The 19,968-nt window shown below is 43.0% G+C and overlaps 1 protein-coding gene across 2 annotated transcripts in view; it reads right to left on the bottom strand.

The window, feature by feature from the left end:
• MRE11 (MRE11 homolog, double strand break repair nuclease) overlaps window positions 1-19,968 on the bottom strand; it is a 497,020-nt gene that overhangs the window by 243,531 nt on the left and 233,521 nt on the right. The window lies entirely within an intron of this gene.

Raw genomic sequence — 19,968 nt, forward strand, 5'->3', positions numbered from 1 at the left:
AACTAAATATCTGAAAAGTGTGGCGTGCATTTGTATTCAGCCCCTTTTACTCGGATACCCCTAACTAAAATCTAGTGGGACCAATTGCCTTCAGAGGTCACCTAATTAGTAAATAGAGTCCACCTGTGTGTAATTTATTCTCAGTATAAATACAGCTGTTCTGTGAAGCCCTCAGAGGTTTGTTAGAAAACCTTAGTGAACAAACAGCATCATGAAGGCCAAGGAACACACTAGACAGGCCAGGGATAAAGTTGTGGAGAAGTTTAAAGTAGGATTAGGTTATAAAAAATATCCCAAGCTTTAAACATCTCATGGAGCACTGTTCAATCCATCATCCAAAAATGGAAAGAGTATTGCACAACTGCAAACCTACCAAGATATGGCCATCCACCTAAACTGACAGGCCGGGCAAGGACAGCATTCATCAGAGAAGCAGCCAAGAGGCCCATGGTAACTCTGGAGGAACTGCAGAGATCCACAGCTCAGGTGGGAGAATCTGTCCACAGGACAACTATTAGTCGTGCTCCCCACAAATCTGACCTTTATGGAAGAGTGGGAAGAAGAAAGCCATTGTTGAAAAAAAGGCATAGGAAGTCCCGTTTGCAGTTTGCGAGAAGTCATGTGGGGGACACAGCAAACATGTGGAAGAAGGTGCTTTGGTCAGATGAGACCAAAATTTAACTTTTTGGCCTAAAAGAAAACCGCTATGTGTGGCGGAAAACTAACACTGCACATCACCCTGAACACACCATCTCCACTATGAAACATGGTGGTGGCAGCATCATGTTGTGGGGATGCTTTTCTTCAGCAGGGACAGGGAAGACGGTCAGAGTTGATGGAAAGATGGATGGAGCCAAATACAGGGCAATCTTAGAAGAAAACCTGTTATGCCACGTACACATGATAGGATTTTCCAACAACAAATGTTGGATGTGAGCTTGTTGTCATAAAGTCCGACCATGTGTATGCTCCATAGAACATTTGTTGTCGGAATTTCCGCCAACAAATGTTTGAGAGCAGGTTCTCAAAAATTCCAATCGTGTGTACATAAGTCCGACGCTCAAAATTCCACGCATGCTCAGAATCAAGCAGAAGAGCCGCACTGGCTATTGAACTTCATTTCTCTTGGCTCGTCGTACGTGTTGTACGTCACCGCGTTCTTGACTTCGGAATTTCTGACATTTGTGTGACCGTGTGTATGCAAGACAAGTTTGAGCCAAGATCCTTCGGAAAAAAATCCACAGTTTTGTTGTCGGAAAATCCTATCGTGTGTACAGGGCACTAGAGTCTGCGAAAGACTTGAGACTGGGGCGGAGGTTCGCCTTCCAGCAGGACAACGGCCCTAAACATACAGCCAGAGCTACAATGGAATGGTTTCGATCAAAGCATATTCATGTGTTAGAATGGCCCCATTAAAGTCCAGACCTAAATCCAATTGAGAATCTGTAGCAAGACTTGAAAATTGCGGTTCAAAGACACTCTCCATCCAATCTTACACAGCTTGAGCTATTTTGCAAAGAAGAATGGGCAAATATTTTACTCTCTAGGTGTGAAAAGTTGGTAGAGACATCCCCAAAAAGACTTGCAGCTGTAGTTGCAGCTAAAGGTGGTTCTACAAAGTATTGACTCAGGGGGGCTAAATACAAATGCACACCCCACACTTTTCAGATATTTATTTTGTTTTTGGTTGTAACATGACAAATGTGGAAAATTTCAAGGGGTAAGCATACTTTTTCAAGGCATTGTAATTAAAAGCATGTCAGCATATACAGTAGGTTGCATCCATTTTTTTTTTCATATAGTCAAAGGGCATCTTACCCAAGGGTTACCCAATTCCTCCCCGTGATACATATTGCTTAGCCGTCATGATGTGCTACACTACAGTTGTATCATGTAGTAAGAACAGAGTCGATTAGAAATGCTGGTATATGGGTACCTCTGCATAATCAGCTTTCTTCTTGTTTTTTTTTCCATTTTTTCTAGGTTTCTTTTGATAGGATGGTATGTAGGAGTGCTGTCATCTTTCAAACTATTACACTGTGCCTGAAGTAACCCAGGTGCTATAAGCTTGGTGATTAATTAACAAAAATGAACAGGCAAATTTCATAAGCAAAGGCTGCCAGGAGCCAAGTATTGCATTATGGTGAACCGTTATTTTGTTCCTGTAGGACTTCTGATAGCATTACAGAACTATGTATGAGTATGCAGAGACACGTTTTCAGACAAGCATGATGCCAAATGAGTTTAGCTTTGTAATTACAGTGAAGATATCTGGTTTAGAGTAAAAAGTCGCGAGCACACAATTTGTTCTCCAAATCATGACAGTATCAGAGCATTGTACCATGTTAGCCATCAACACTAGAAGCAAAATATAGATCCATAATAATGCAATCAACAGCTTTGCTCAGGGAGTGGGAGTGCTGGACTAGAAGGGTATTTTTACCCTTGCTGTAGGACTTTGCGGTGTAAAAAGTAAAGTAGAACCGTATTGCCTACTGCATATGCAGCCTGGCTACATTACAGAAATAAATAACAAGGGTTTAAATGGGCTTTAAATATTTGCAGAACTGAATACAGTTTTCAAGCACAAAGGTGTGAAACCTATCAACAGGCTCACTTTAAATACTTCCACCACAGCAAAATATGATCACCTGTCATTCTGTTCAGCCTCCAGGAGCTAGGAAAGACAGCTCAGTGTAAGCTCAGAATCACTGTTCCTGGTTTACACTGGGCTAAGGACTCTTACCTCCCACATGTGTTATCACATGCAGAGACATGCTCCTCCATACCCAGAAATACCTGCTGTTTTCTTCACTCCTGTTGGTTTCACAGAAAGGGAAAAGGGCAGATTCTATGGACCACTAGGTCTTTTTCTGCAGTCACTCTTCTACGTTTCTAAGTTGAAATGTCTGGAAACGAAAGGTAGTTATGTGCTTCTAGGGATCATTAAAGTGTATTTTAAGCCATAACTGTGTTTTTCTTAGTTTTGGATAAATGGTGGATGTTCTATCGGGGGTCAGCAACCAGTAGATCTCGGCCAGGTGATTGGTAGATCGCAGTCTGGACTTTCAGACCCGCCATCCTACAGCCTATAACAAACGCTTTCAGAAAGTGCACCACACCTGCTGGATATAACAGAAGTCTACAGCAAAGCGCAGCGAACCCAGGAAGGTCGCAGATGCACTGCGCTGCATTAGGGGGAAGGCAGCCTTATAGGGGGCTCAGAACAGGAAGGGTTAATTTAAGATTGTAGTTTGGAAGGTGGTAAAACCCCATAGTTAAAATGTGTTTTTACCTGAAGTGTCATTAGTTTGGAAATAGAAATCCAGCTCTCTAGTGACATCAGTCAGCACTTCCCTATCTTGTAGGAGGCTTTCATTCAGCCTCCACATCTTAGTCTTTGACGTGAGGGCATCGGTGAGTGCATAGCACAAGGTCACAGGGGCATGGTCTGACCATGTAATGGAACTTATAGAGGAATCCCATACTGCGTGCAATTGGCTGTGAAGGATTAGAAAGTAGTCTATAGGTGAGTATAGTTTATGAGGCGAAGAATAGAATGTGTAGTTTCTTTTGTCTGAATGCAGAAGGCACCAAACATTCACCAGTTGGGCCCTATGCAAGGATTGTGCAATATGTTTGCGGGAGCCAGGAGAAACCGAGGAAAACCCTGAAAAGGTGTCCTTGGAGGGAATTAGGGGGACGTTAAAGTCACCTCCGAGAATCAGTTGGCACTCAGCAAACTCAAGGGGTTTTTCAAGATTTCTGCATGTGAAGAGATCCTGATGACTACTGGGGACATAGAAATTCGCCAATGTCACCCTGATGCCGCCAATCATGCCTTTTAGGAACAGAAAACGTCCATTGGGATCTGTGATGGTGTCCAGACACATCCATGGCACTTTACTCGATATAAGAATAGAAACTCCCCGTGACTTAGCTGCCGAGTTGGTAGAATGATATGTCATCGGGAAGAACCTGTTCTTGAGTATGGGTAATTTGTCATCTCTAAAATGTGTTTCTTGAACAAAAGCGACACCTGCTTAAGACGGTGCAAATCCTGTAATAACATCCATCTTTTTTCAGGGACATTAAGCGAGAGCACTCTGATAACATCCATAATCAGGTTGGGGGGGGGGGGGGATAGGATATGGGGAGTGCAGTAAAGGGCGGGGAAGAAAGAGGGATAGGGAAAAGGTAGGAAAGTATAGAAACAGAAAGAATACGGCAGAAAAGTACTAGAAAGTAGGTGAAGAACAAAGATAGGTTGCCGTTATAGAGCACAACCCCTGGGTGCTAAAACGGTAGCAAACCAGTACATGACTGGGGATTGAGGGCAGGCCTATGCGGGAGTGTGGTTGGAGAAAGCCAGGAAGAGAACTCCCGACCGACCCTATCCACCCCTACCATGTTGATCATTGAAGAAATAAAATACAGTACAGTAAAGTAACTTGCATGCAATAACACAAAACAATTTGTAAACCAAAGAGAGAGGCAGGGACAGGACAACTCCCATATTAATAGAAAAGGGGTGCCCACCAGAGCCTGTAAAATTTCCCTCCCTCCACATAACCAGACAGGTCAGGAAGCATGCCACACTAAGTCACTTTTTTCAGCAGGAGGCACGCACCGCATCGATTGTGGATGGCGCGTGTCCCTGGGACATCCCTGATCGGCCATGTCCAATCACAGCCAATCACAAATGTAAACATCAGAGCGTGTGAGGAGAGAGCAGGGATCAGTGAGTGATCAGTGTCTGTCTGAATACTGTATTGTACACCTTACTGTGCACAACACATCTCCCCCCCCCCAATAAAGAGAACCTGTCACAGCCCATCTGGATCTGTCACACGGGCCCGCCACCAGTACCACCATCAGTACTGCCATCAGTACCGTGACACAGGCCCGCCATCAGTACAGTCACCCAGGCCCACCATCAGTGACCTGTCAGTACCACCAGCAGTACCGTCACACAGGCCTGCAATCATGGCCAAAAGAGTTTACACACAGGAGGAGGCATATACCATGCTTACTATGTCGGCTGATGAGAGCAGCGGGGAGCAATTATTAAGTTTGCAAAGATTATGTGAGTGTCTACTCCAGCCTTCCTCAACCTCTTTTAACATAGAGGAATCTTGAAATAACTTTTAGACTTCAGGAAACCCTTGGTAATAATTTCAGTATCTTCAGCTCACAGTGCTTTAGCAATTAGCATGATCAGCAAGTTAAGATATAAAAATAAATAAAAGAATAAGGAATGTGGTCAGTGGGAGAAGAACCATGTTCCACTGGTGGTCAATGGGGAAAATGTTTATTACGTTAGTGGTCAGAGGGAGGATGCTCATCACAATACTGGTCCCCCTACTGATAGCTTATATATATATATATATATATATACACACACATATATACAGTGGGGACGGAAAGTATTCAGACCCCCTTAAATTTTTCACTCTTTGTTATATTGCAGCCATTTAAGTTCATTTTTTTCCTCATTAATGTACACACAGCACCCCATATTGACAGAAAAACACAGAATTGTTGACATTTTCACAGATTTATTAAAAAAGAAACACTGAAATATCACATGGTCCTAAGTATTCAGACCTTTTGCTGTGACACTCATATATTTAACTCAGGTGCTGTCCATTTCTTCTGATCATCCTTGAGATGGTTCTACACCTTCATTTGAGCCCAGGTGTGTTTGATTATACTGATTGGACTTGATTAGGAAAGCCACACACTTGTCTATATAAGACCTTACAGCTCACAGTGCATGTCAGAGCAAATGAGAATCATGAGGTCAAAGGAACTGCCTGAAGAGCTCAGAGACAATATTGTGGCAAGGCACAGATCTGGCCAAGGTTACAAAAAAATTTCTGCTGCACTTAAGGTTCCTAAGAGCACAGTGGCCTCCATAATCCTTAAATGGAAGACGTTTGGGACGACTAGAACCCTTCCTAGAGCTGGCCGTCCGACCAAACTGACATATCGGGGGAGAAGAGCCTTGGTGAGAGAGGTAAAGAAGAACCCAAAGATCACTGTGGCTGAGCTCCAGAGATGCAGTCGGGAGAAGGGAGAAAGTTGTAGAAAGTCAACCATCACTGCAGCCCTCCACCAGTCGGGGCTTTATGGCAGAGTGGCCCGACAGAAGCCTCTCCTCAGTGCAAGACACATGAAAGCCCGCATGGAGTTTGCTAAAAAACACCTGAAGGACTCCAAGATGGTGAGAAATAAGATTCTTTGGTCTGATGAGACCAAGATAGAACTTTTTGGCCTTAATTCTAAGCGGTATGTGTGGAGAAAACCAGGCACTGCTCATTACCTGTCCAATACAGTCCCAGCAGTGAAGCATGGTGGTGGCAGCATCATGCTGTGGGGGTGTTTTTCAGCTGCAGGGACAGGACGACTGGTTGCAATCGAGGGAAAGATAAATGCGGCCAAGTACAGGGATATCCTGGACGAAAACCTTCTCCAGAGTGCTCAGGACCTCAGACTGGGCCGAAGGTTTACCTTCCAACAAGACAATGACCCTAAGCACACAGCTAAAATAACGAAGGAGTGGCTTCACAACAACTCCGTGACTGTTCTTGAATTGCCCAGCCAGAGCCCTGACTTAAACCCAATTGAACATCTCTGGAGAGACCTAAAAATGGCTGTCCACCAACGTTTACCATCCAACCTGACAGAACTGGAGAGGATCTGCAAGGAGGAATGGCAGAGGATCCCCAAATCCAGGTGTGAAAAACTTGTTGCATCTTTCCCAAAAAGTCTCATGGCTGTATTAGATCAAAAGGGTGCTTCTACTAAATACTGAGCAAAGGGTCTGAATACTTAGAACCATGTGATATTTCAGTTTTTCTTTTTTAATAAATCTGCAAAAATGTCAACAATTCTGTGTTTTTCTGTCAATATGGGGTGATGTGTGCACATTAATGAGGAAAAAATGAACTTAAATGATTTTAGCAAATGGCTGCAATATAACAAAGAGTGAAAATGTAAGGGGGTCTGAATACTTTCCGTCCCCACTGTGTGTATATATATATATATATATATATATATATATATATATATATATATATATATATATATATATATATATATGTGTGTGTGTGTGTGTGTGTGTGTCAGTAGTTGCTAATCTCAAAGTCAGAAATTGCTAATTGCTCAAGGAACCTCTAGCAATATCTGGAGGAACCCTGGGGTTCCATGAAACCCTGATTGAAAAAGGTTGATCTACTCTGTATATAACACCCATGTATTAGTACACACCTGTTTGTGTTTTGCTTTTGACATGAGTTCCTAAAGCATTTTTGAAGGGTCTGGGATGGAGTGCTGAGAGTTTATAAACAATAGTGAAGGGAAGTGTTTATTGCGGCCTTTGGTCGACCTTACTTTTATTCAGCTATAGAAATTAAAGTGTATCTAAAGACAAGGATAAAGACAGCAGCTTACCAATCCTTAGATGTGGTGGTTGCATTAGTTTTCTTTTCTTTTTCTTACACGAGGCAGCTTATTTAAAAAAATCCAATATTTTATTTCTCCATAGCTTGAAACTTAGATATAAAACAATTACAACACCCTCCATTTACAATATATCTGATACCAACAAAAACCCAACAGACCCAATTAGGCCTGTTGTTTTGACCGAAATTGCCGCCCTCCTCTCCCTCTCCCCCTATCTTTAACTTTGTGAGCAAGATGGTTAACTGTGTAGAACTATACCCTCCAGCTGTTGCAGAACTACAAGTCCCATCATGCCTCTGCCTGTGGGAGTCATGCTTATAACTGTCAGCCTTGCAATGCCTCATGGGACTTGTAGTTCCGCAACAGCTGGAGGGCCGCCAGTTTGAGACCCCTGATGTAGACTAACTATTGGGATAGTTTGACTTTTACCCTGGTGGGAATTGATGACCTAGGTCCTATTATCACTCTATGGGGTAAGTTTGGAATAGTGAGAGCCAGTTTAATTACAATGGTGGATTAGGAGTACTCCTATTACTCCTATTGTTATATTTTGTGTTTCTATAGATTGTACTCTATGAGATTTGACAGCATACGTTTTGTGGTTTGCCTATCAGCCTGTCCAGGTACTGGGCAGGGGTGGCTTGTTCCCTCTTCTTGTGGGGCTCAAAGACTTTTACCATCCACCCCTACACAAATTCTGACCAGGTAAGAATGCTAGATATACATCAATATGTAAAATGCATGATGATATTGTACATTTATATATTTTGTATACCTATATGATTGTAATATTTTCATATTCTATAGTAACACCCACCCAACCAGTCCTGAGGAAACGAGAAATCTTCGCGAAGCGCATGGACATTCCAGAATGGAGTAATTGTGGACATTTACCTAGTGTACTGATGCTAATATTATATGAAGGAACATTGTTTTGGACCCAATGTCTGTTTTGAATCTCCATTTCTGGGTTGAGTATTTATTGGTAATTGTTTTTTTTAATCTAAGTTTTAACCGAAGGAAAAATAAAATATAGACATTTTTAAATAATCTGCCTCGTGTTGTGCTGATAAAGTCCGTCTTTTTTTGGTAATCACATTTCCAATTTTTGTATATATACTGAATGTGGCATAATGAAGGTCCATATTTTTTGTTTTTTTTATTTTCACTGAGTGACCCTGCCAGTAACATGCTTCCTATACTACAGTGGTCACCAACCCTGTCCTCAGGACCCACTAACAGGCCAGGTTTGCAAGATAACTGAAATACATCACAGGTGATATCATTTTCTGGTCAGTGATTGCAGTATTCTAGTCTGCATCTCCCCAAGGTAATACATAAAACCTGGCCTGTTAGTGGGCCCTGAGGACAGGGTTGATGACCACTGCTATACTATGGCTGCAATATAACAAAGAGTGAAAAATTTAAGGGGGTCTGAATACTTTCCGTCCCCACTGTACATATATATTTATTTATTTTTTAAAGGAAGCATGTAAATTGATGTCTTACATTGATGTCTTTCTATTCTTTCTAGAACATCTTTCACATATAAACATGTATTACACTTTACATCCATAATTCATTTTGTAATGCAAAAGAAAGCACTTACACATTGCAGCTTTTAGGGAGCCTCTGTAGACAGACTAATTATTGTAGTGCTCATGTGTCACAGTCTTAATGGGTCCTAAATCTAGTTATTATGTGATGCACAAAGTAAGAAAAAACTTTCACTAAACACAAAATATTGAACACCATACAAGAAGAAAATGATCAACAACCCGGGTATAGAGGACCCTTACTCACTGTGACAGAATTAGCTTCACTAGGACATCAATTACAAAGTATATTTAGTAGAATCTCTTTCTTAAATTTCTTAGGTTATTAAAAAATCAAACTTAACGACAATGCTCCAGGCACTGCCCCTTCAGGACACTGCAGCTCACAGTGGGAGGGTTTCAGCTCTCAATTCAGACAGCAGAGGGCAGGGTTAAGGGAAGCCAGCTACCGGTTGACAGTCTACAAGCTTGGAGATGCTGATAGCCAAGCCCCCTGCAACATCTTCTGATCCCACTGTATTACAGGTAGGCACAGCCCATGAGGGGACAACCCTGCTCTGAATTTATAAGTGCAACCGCGTTTAACCCCATCACAGCATACATTCCCTGGCAGGATCAACAGGTATTTGTGGGACTTTTCTGGGAGGACTAAGGCAAAACTGTAAGTGCAGATGCATATTTTTTTATAGAAGGCCAAAGTTCAACTTTATAACTGTTTTTAATAGCAAAAAATATGTGTTTCCCTTATTCAGCTGTGCACTTAATCTGATCTGTCCTGCTAAAGAGGTCTATTTTACAACATGTAAGGAACTTGCAAGCTACTAGCTTTTAAACACATATTTTGTTTCCTAAAATAATAAACATGTTATACTTACCTGCTCTGTGTAATGGGTTTGCACAGAGCAACCCCCTGATCCTCCTCTTCTTGAGTCCCCCCACCGTTGCTCTTGGCTCCTCCTCTTCTGTGTGTGCCCCCATGCACTGACTCACTCCCGAGCCAGGCTCTTCATCTATAGACACACACAGCACTGCTCTGCCCCAAACCCTGCTCCCTCCTCACAGGATTTGATTGACAGCAGCAGGGGCAAATGGCTCCCGCTGCTGCTTCTGTGTCCTGTGAGGAGAGGAACAGAGACCAGCACTGCTGCAGACAGGTACAGTGCTGGATTGAGATAGGATTTGAGATAGACAGCTGAGGGCGAGGGGGCGATAGGACCACTGATACATTTTTTACCTTAATGCAGGGAATGCATTAAGGTAAAATATGTCTCACCTTTAGAAAAACTTTAAAATTAATGTATGTGAATCATTATAATTTATTAGAAAAAAAAAACTAAAGTAAAAGCTCATGTGACAAGCTAGATCCCAAGTATTCTCTCTACCAGATTGGAGTGTGGAAGTGTCCGTTTTGCAAAGCCCACAACAATTTGTAGTGCCATCCGGGTTCCTTAAGCCTAGTAGACACGGGCCAAATATCAGGCAGCATCGGCTGGTTCAACAAAAACCAGCCAACATTCGGCCCGCGTATATGGCAGCCAGTCAAGCTTTAGTTGAAGTTGCATGACCAAAAAAGGTCTGCCGATTGGCATCCGATCAGTGCTCTCAGCCAATGGCTCAGAGCGCTGACCGGTGTGTTCTGGTGGGGGGGCGTCCCCCTGTCAGAACACGATAACTCTGTGGGGGAGATCGGTTTACTAACATTGGATAGTTAGTGCAGCTTCTCCTCAGGAGCTCTCCAATTTTTTTTTTTCGTTCAGACTGCTGGGTTGAATGAAAGAAACAATGTTAGGGTACTTTCACACTGATGCGCTTTTCAGGCGTTTCAGCGCTAAAAATAGTGCCTGTAAAGCGGCTCTCATGCCTCTCCAGTGTGAAAGCCCGAGTGCTTCTTTGGGGTGGTCTGGGAGCGGTGTATACACCGCTCCCAAAACACCCTGCCCATTGAAATGAACAGGCGCTTTTAACCCTTTTTTGGCCGCTAGTGGGGGGTTAAAAGTGCCCCACTAGCGATCGAAAAGCACCGCTAAAACTAGCGGCGCTTTACATCTAACGCGTTCAGTGTGAAAGTAGCCTTATGCCCTGTACACACAGTCATTGATCGGACATTCCGACAACAAAATCCATGGATTTTTTCCAACTTATGTTGGCTCAAACTTGTCTTGCATACACACGGTCACACAAAGTTGTCGGAAAATCCGATCGTTCTGAACGCGGTGACGTAAAACACGTACGTCGGGACTATAAACGGGGCAGTAGCCAATAGCTTTCGTTTCTTAAATTATTCTGAGCATGCGTGGCACTTTGTCAGTCGGATTTGTGTACACACGATCGGAATTTCCTACAACGGATTTTGTTGTCGGAAAATTTTATAGCCTGCTCTCAAACTTTGTGTGTCGGAAATTCCTATGAAAAATGTGTGATGGAGCCTACAGACGGTCGGAATTTCCGACAACAAGGTCCTATCACACATTTTCCATCGGGAAATCCTATCGTGTGTACAGGGCATTAGTGTGTACCAGGCTTAAAAAAAAAAAAAAAAAGTCATGACATAAGAAGAGAGCGGCAACAAAACTGATTCAGTTGCCTTGAGTGAAGCTTCTTTATTTCTAAAAAAGATGCCACGGTGATGGTGGTTTAAGGTACATTGTTTTTAGGTTTTCGATTTTTTTTTTTTTTGTGTATAGGATTAAACTACTTTTTTCCCCATAGGCGTTAAAGTACAGCTAAAGGCAAAACTTTTTTTTAGTTTTGGATAGAGAGAGGGATTAGAACATCTATCAGTTTTTATTGCGGTCTGTGTCCCCGTTAAGAAGTTTGTCTTCTCTAATTGTCGTTATCATTGAAAGTAAAAGAAAATCCCAAATTTTGGATTGTCCCCAGAAAACTAATAGAGAGAAAATCTTCCAATGGGTACACCAGCTCTGGTGACCCGGGGATCCCAAAGTAATTCCCTTAATTTACAGGAATTTTCTTTCACTTCCTGTTTAGCTATGAGACAGGGAGTGGAGTGAAATCTCCGCAATGAAACAGAGATAAAAAAAAAATCTGACAGGGGTTATATTCCTCTCTTACTCTATCCAAAATGAAAAAAAAAAAAAAAGTTTTGCCCATAGTTCTACTTTAAGCCTAGAAGTGATAAAATTATCTTTCTAAAAGTAGGATGCAGAAATTTTCGGCGACATGGGCTTGTTGGTCCCATTTCGTTACCACTGATCGCTACCTTCAGTATGTACACTAAGACTGACTGGGAGATTACAGAACTGTCTCCTGAGCCGAGGTGGGGGGAGGGACAGGTGCGGACCCACTCACTTGCTTCCCCCTTCCGATTCCCTCTTTTCATATTTTTGCTCTATCTTCCCCCTCCCCTTTCCCCCTCTTGCCTTATCCTCTCCCCTAATTCCTCCCTTCTTTCTCCATCTCTCTATTCTTTTCTTTTTCTATATTCTCCACATGGAGGGGTACCCTGTCTGTGTCCGGTTGGGATACACTGAACATTACTGATTGAACACGTTCGAGATACTGTACCTTCTCTCACCTTTCATTTTGGTGAGGGGAGGGCTGGGGGGAGGGGACAATAGAAAGTACGATCCTCTGCCCTTCTCCGCAAATTTACATATATATGTTTCTATTGAGTTCATTTACTGTCAATATGCTTTATACTGTATCATGACATAGATACCCTCCATGTTATTCTATCAACTGCTGTCTCAAGACAACACTTTTGTTTTGTATGTTTTGTTTTTTTAAATACAAAATAAAATTTTTTTGTGGAAAAAAAAAAAAAAAAATTATCTTTCTAAAAGATGCCACATCCAAATAACTAGAAAAAGAGCCACGAGAAACTTGTACAGAGAATGATGGACTTTAAAGGCACAGCGTGAGACATACACCTTCTATGTAAAAAAACGAACAAGCAATACTTTATTGTAAAAATAGTTCAAATAGATCTATTTAACTATGTTCACAGAAAAGTATTGTATTTTTTTTTTTGTTTGTTTTTTTTTTTTTTTTGTTTGAAGGTGTATGTCTCATGATGTGACTTTAAATTCCATCATTCTCCGTACAAGTTTCTTGGCAGCTCTTTTTACATGTAGTATTTCATATTAGTTTGCTTAAAAGGAAACAAACACATTTTTAAAAATGTTAGTTTTAATATTAAGAAAAACACAGAAATATATGTAAAGCCACTATTCTCCTTTAAAAAGTGGGAGGAGAAAGGGCACTGAAAAGGTGAAGAATCCCAAGGGGATTGAAGGGTCATTAAACAAAAAAAAAAACAAAAAAACAAACAAACACGTTGCAGGCAGAAATATGAATTTGGGCTTTTTAACCATCCTTAAAATTGAACAAAAGAGAGTATTGCAGCAGCTTTAGCAGCCCAAGGAAACAAATGATTCTCCATCTGTGATGCAAATTAGAGTATATCTGTGCGTACAATATGCCAGAAAGCGACAACAAATTAATACAATGACAAGCAAGTAGGAATTCTAAAAATACTGCCAAAATAGTTCAGGCATTGCATGCACAGCACTGATGACGTAAAATGAAAAAAAAATATTTGGAAAATAAAGAGGCAAAATAAGGCATTATAAACCAGAAAGATTTGTGCATTACAAAGATAAAATGTCAATACACCCAATAATAAATGAAACATTAAGGCCCCTTTCACACATACGGACCGTTTGTCCGTTTTTCATTCAGCCATTGACGGATGAAAAACGGACATCAATGCATTCCAATGGAAAAACGGATGACAATGGGTGATCATCTATTTTAATCCACTTCCGTCAATATCTGTTCTTTTTAACAGATGGAAGCCCTATTTTTCATCCATCAAAAAAACAGATCGGACGAAAAACGGATGTAAACTGTCAGTTTTTCTTCCGTTTTTGCATTGGTTGTTAGGGACATGTTGTGGCAGAGAGAGGCAGTAGAGCAGTATACACAGTGAGGGGGCAGCTTGTACAGACAGGCTTCCTCGCTTGCTGGAGCCGACGGTCACTGTCAGCTTTTAAATGTAATTGCCGGCTTTTTTTTCTCATTATGTTTTGGAGCTGTCATTTGGGGGGGGGGGGTGCACAAGGAGGGGGGGGAGAAGATATGTACATAGTGAGGGGCAGTCTGTACAGACAGGCTCCCTCTCTTGCCGACGCTGACTGTCATTGTCAGCTTTTTTTCTAATTGTCGGCTCTTTTTTTCTATAAACAGTGCAGAGCCAAAGATGTCAAAAAAAAAAAGATATTCCTCAGCGCTAGAGATAATGAAGAGATACAATGTATCTCTTGGGTCTTAGATCAAAGGAACGAACTTTGGTCTGTAGATGAGGGCAGTTTAACCACTTAAAGACTAAACCTTTTTCTGACTCTTGTTGGTTACAAGTTCAAATCTGTATTTTTTGCTAGAAAATTACTTAGAACCCCCAAACATTATAAATATTGTTTTAGCAGAGACCATAGAGAAAAAAAATGGCGGTTGTTGCAATATTTTATGTTTCACAGTATTTGTGTAGCGTTTTTTCAAAAAAATTTTGGGGAAAAAATACACTTTCATGAATTAAAAAAAAAAACTAAACAGGAAAGTTAACCTAATTTTTTTGTATAATGTGAAAGATGATGTTACGCCGTGAGGATCGTAATCTTTATTCTAAGCAAAAAAAATATCGATTCTCATTTTATCCAGAATCATGCAGCTCTAATGTAACCCTAACATTTGACTCAAGTGGTTAAGGCCCCTTTCACACATGCGGACCGTATGTCCGTATTTCATCCATCCGTTTTTGGATGAAATACGGACATACATGCATCCCTATGGGATAGCGGGTGTCAGCGGATGTACATCCGCTGACACCCGATGTTGTCCGCCTCCGCTCTCATCCGATTCTGCGGACGGAAGAAAATCCTATTTTTCTATCCGTCTGCAGAGCGGATCGGAGGAACATGGACAGACGGTCCGTGTTCCTCCGATCCCCCATAGGGGAGAGCGGAGATCTGACAGGGCGGTCCCTGCACAGTGTGCGGGTCCCGCCCTGTCATCTGCCTGCTCAGCTGGGGAAAGCGGAGCGATCCCCGCTGAGCAGCGGATAAACACGGGGCGGATCAACACGGATCCGTCCCGTGTGAAAGGGGCCTAAGCGGATGCAAAGAACTGATGTAAAAACTGATGAACAAAAAAAAACTGATGTAAACTGATCTGTTTTTTTCTTTGAAAAAACATGACTGAACTGATGAAACAAACTGAAGGCATGCGTGAAATGTCTAGACAAATAATAATTACTGTCCACCCAGTTCTCTGTATTGTTGCCAATTATTTTTACAGCTGCAAGAGCATAATAAAGGATCTTTTTTTTTTTTAAAGCTGAACTCCAAGCAGCCTTTAAAGACTCCAGTCAATGCAGTTATGAAGTCTTAAAATAATGAAGTGTAAATTAAATTTAACATTAAGGATACATTCATTTTTTAAATAATACATGCACATTTTTTTTGCAGGAAAAAAAAAATGTGCATTTACTATTTTTTTTTTTCTAGGAGCTTGGAAAGCACTGCAGACTGCCAGTGTAAACTGCCTGCCCTAAAAATGGGTAGAGCATGTAACATGTTCCCAAAGGTGAACTTATCCTTAAACTCTACTGTAAAATGCGGCTAATAGAAGTACCAGAATTTGACTTGCTATCACCCTCTTGTAATCCCCTGTACAACATAACCCAGATGGGAAGAGAGAGGGGCAGAACTGCATGGCAATCATGTGTGCTGCATTGACAAGAAACATGCTAACAGGAGGAAAAGGCAGAGTGTGCATAGGGATGAACAAATCAGTGTGATGCAGCCCTTTTATTGGCCAGACGCAGGCTCTGGGAATGGAAATGATCAGGCTGTAAGTAAATGTAAATTGAAAAGTTATTTTCAAACTCTTTACATTTTTAAAAAGAAAAAGCCGGACTGTGGCACACCTTGTCTGGCAGGAGTAGTTAGCAGGTAAAAGCAGCCTCAGCTCGATTCATCCAGGCCAACTCCCAAATGTTTGACCCCACCCTATGAGCCTAATCATAGACCATGAACTAACCTCTCCCAAGCCTGCACCCCCACAAGGCAGCAGCATCCATCTTACTGGACCTTGTCAGCCTGAGCGGGGGGCCCATAAGTATTTATCGTGGGTCTTTACATTTTCAGCATTGAGACCCCAGTCTGCAACACACTGTGCGTGATGACGTCAGCGCATGTAGCTCCACCCTACACGTTTTGTCACACATGACATCATTAGTGAGATCGACACTATCCCCACTATCCCCTTAGTGATGTCACATGTTATGAAATGCGTAGGGGTGCTAGATACGCTGATGTCACCATGCACTGTCCGGCACACCAGGGTCTCCATGCTGTATTCAATATGTATAAAAGCACTGTTTGTTCGCATAAATGTGAATTCTAAATTTTTGTTATTTTACTAAACTTTTGTACCCTGGTTTACACCATTGGGAGTGCTTTCCTCTTTTTGCATGATTCATGTGTAATGTTGGTGATTAAAAGAAACTTAAAGATCCCTGTGTCTGACATGTGGGTCCACATACAATCCCAGTCATTATGACCACTCAGATAATGGGGGTCATTGCCTTCTGGTAAGCAGCCATTTGATATTTATTGGTGGTGTGATCTTCATGGCAAAGTTGTTGGTTTTTTGCACTGATACTTTTTAGATTGGACTAGTCTCGTTTCACAACCTGTCCCGACATTGGGTTATCATTGATTTTATTGTGTATTAGATTGTTCACAATGATCTTTGCACATTACTTTCTAATTGGACCCCATAGTGTTTTGTAGTATGCACTTTATTCATTATCTATTCACTTATTTGTTTTGTTTATAATGTATGATTAGTGCAGCACTTTATATACAGGACTATCGCGTATCAAGATATAGTGTAGGCGGCTTTTCAGAGTGAAAGATACATTGCTTGAGTGTGGATCTATAAACATTTTTACTTCCAGTTACAGGATGACAGCTGTGTCTCAATCTCCCAACTGTGCTCCTATGTTTTCATGCTGCCATACAGGCATCTGATGGAGACTGCAAGTGACCAACACACATTATGCAGGCATAGTCCATTGTTGTCACAATTGGAACCCCTTCCCCATAAGAATTGCCATGTAGCTGCCTTTGTAGTGAGTACATGTGGACAGGATTTGACTGCAAAGAGACTGCAGGAGATCCGGAATGCTGAGATGCAACAAGTTTATTCGGTTACTATTAACTAAATAGAAAAACGTTTGTATAGGTCCAGATCTGATACATTAGGAAGGAAGTACTGTATTTATTGGCCTATAACACTAACCTTAACTTTAAGAGGGAAGTTTCAGAGAAAAAACTTTCCACCCCTCCCTGCATAGTACACAGCCCCCCGGCATAATACACAGACCCCCTGCATAATACACAGAATCCCCTGCACAACACACAGCCCCTGCACAACACACAGCCCCTGCATAATACACAGACCCCCGCACAACACACAGCCCCCTGCACAGTACACAGCCCCCTGCACAACACACATAGCCCCCTGCACAACACACATAGCCCCCTGCACAATACACATAGCCCCCTGCACAACACACATAGCCCCCTGCACAACACACAGCCCCCTGCACAACACACAGCCCCTTGCAAAGTACACAGCCCCCTGCATAATACACAGACCCCCTGCATAATACACAGACCCCCTGCAAAATACACAAAATCCCCTGCACAACACACAGCCCCCTGCATAATACATGGCCCCCTTGCACAACACACAGCCCCCTGGCATAATACACAGCCCCCTGGAATAATACACAGCCCCCTGACATAATACACAGCCCCCAGCATAATACACAGCCCCCAGCATAATACACAGCCCCCAGCATAATACACAGCCCCCAGCATAATACACAGCCCCCAGCATAATACAAAGACCCCCTGCACACCACACAGCCCCCTGCATAATACACAGACTCCCCTGCACAACACACAGACCCACTGCACAACACACAGACCCACTGCACAACACACAGACCCACTGCACAAAACACAGACCCACTGCACAACACACAGACCCACTGTACAACACACAGACCCACTGCACAAAACACAGACCCACTGCACAACACACAGACCCACTGCACAACACACAGACCCACTGCACAACACACAGACCCACTGCACAACACACAGCCCCCTGCACAACACACAGCCCACTGCACAACACACAGCCCCCTGCACAACACACAGCCCCCTGCATAATACATAGCCCCCTTGCACAACACACAGCCCCCTGGAATAATACACAGCCCCCTGACATAATACACAGCCCCCAGCATAATACAAAGACCCCCTGCATAATACACAGCCCCCAGCATAATACACAGCCCCCAGCATAATACACAGCCCCCAGCATAATACACAGCCCCCAGCATAATACAAAGACCCCCTGCACAACACACAGCCCCCTGCATAATACACAGACTCCCCTGCACAACACACAGACCCACTGCACAACACACAGACCCACTGTACAACACACAGACCCACTGCACAAAACACAGACCCACTGCACAACACACAGACCCACTGCACAACACACAGACCCACTGCACAACACACAGACCCACTGCACAACACACAGCCCCCTGCACAACACACAGCCCACTGCACAACACACAGCCCCCTGCACAACACACAGCCCCCTGCATAATACATAGCCCCCTTGCACAACACACAGCCCCCTGGCATAATACACAGCCCCCTGGAATAATACACAGCCCCCTGACATAATACACAGCCCCCAGCATAATACACAGCCCCCAGCATAATACACAGCCCCCAGCATAATACAAAGACCCCCTGCACAACACACAGACCCCTGCATAATACACAGACTCCCCTGCACAACACACAGACCCACTGCACAACACACAGACCCACTGTACAACACACAGACCCACTGCACAAAACACAGACCCACTGCACAACACAGAGACCCACTGCACAACACACAGACCCACTGCACAACACACAGACCCACTGCACAACACACAGACCCACTGCACAACACACAGACCCACTGCACAACACACAGCCCCCTGCACAACACACAGCCCACTGCACAACACACAGCCCCCTGCATAGTACACAGCCCCCTGCATAGTACACAGCCCCCCAGCATAATACGCAGCCCCCTGCATAATACACAGGATCCCCTGCACAACACACAGCCCCGTGCATAGTACACAGCCCCCTGCACAACACACAGCATCCTGCATAGTACAGATCCCCCTGAACAACACACAGCTCCCTGCATAGTACACATCCCACTGCACAACACACAGCCCCCCGCACAACAGACATACCCCCTGCATAGTACACAGCCCCCTGCAGAACACACAGCCACCTGCATTGTATACAGCCCCCTACACAACACAAGGAGAATCTCACCCTGTGGAGACACTTTAACTGTATAAAGCGATCCCTGGCTGAAATCATTGTCCCTATATAAAAGAGTCTACACAGTATGGAGTATGAGGCGAAAAAGTACTCTCTGTCCTATATATACCTCTAGCTTGGACCCACGCATGAAGTGTAGTGCGCATAAATCTAGTGACACTCAGATGTGCCTTAGATCCGCGATAAACTAGATTAGTCAATGCAGCGTTGGAGCCTAGCAGTGCCGCCTCAAGTGTAGTTCCCGGGTTTTGGGTGGATTGACTGAACCACCAGCGAACCGTTACTAGCACCGCAGCCCAGTAGTACATCTGCAGGTTGGGGAGAAAGAGACCTCCCCGGGAGAGAGACAATTGGATAGTTGTTCTAGCCAATCGAGGGATCTTACCCGCCCATACAAATGAAGTAATGATACCATCCAGTTGGACAAAAGTCGCCTTAGACACTGGGACCGGGGTGTTCCTAAAGAAATAAAGAAATTT

The sequence above is a fragment of the Aquarana catesbeiana genome, linkage group LG02 (assembly GCF_042186555.1).
Source record: "Aquarana catesbeiana isolate 2022-GZ linkage group LG02, ASM4218655v1, whole genome shotgun sequence".
Classification (NCBI taxonomy): Eukaryota; Metazoa; Chordata; class Amphibia; order Anura; family Ranidae; genus Aquarana; species Aquarana catesbeiana.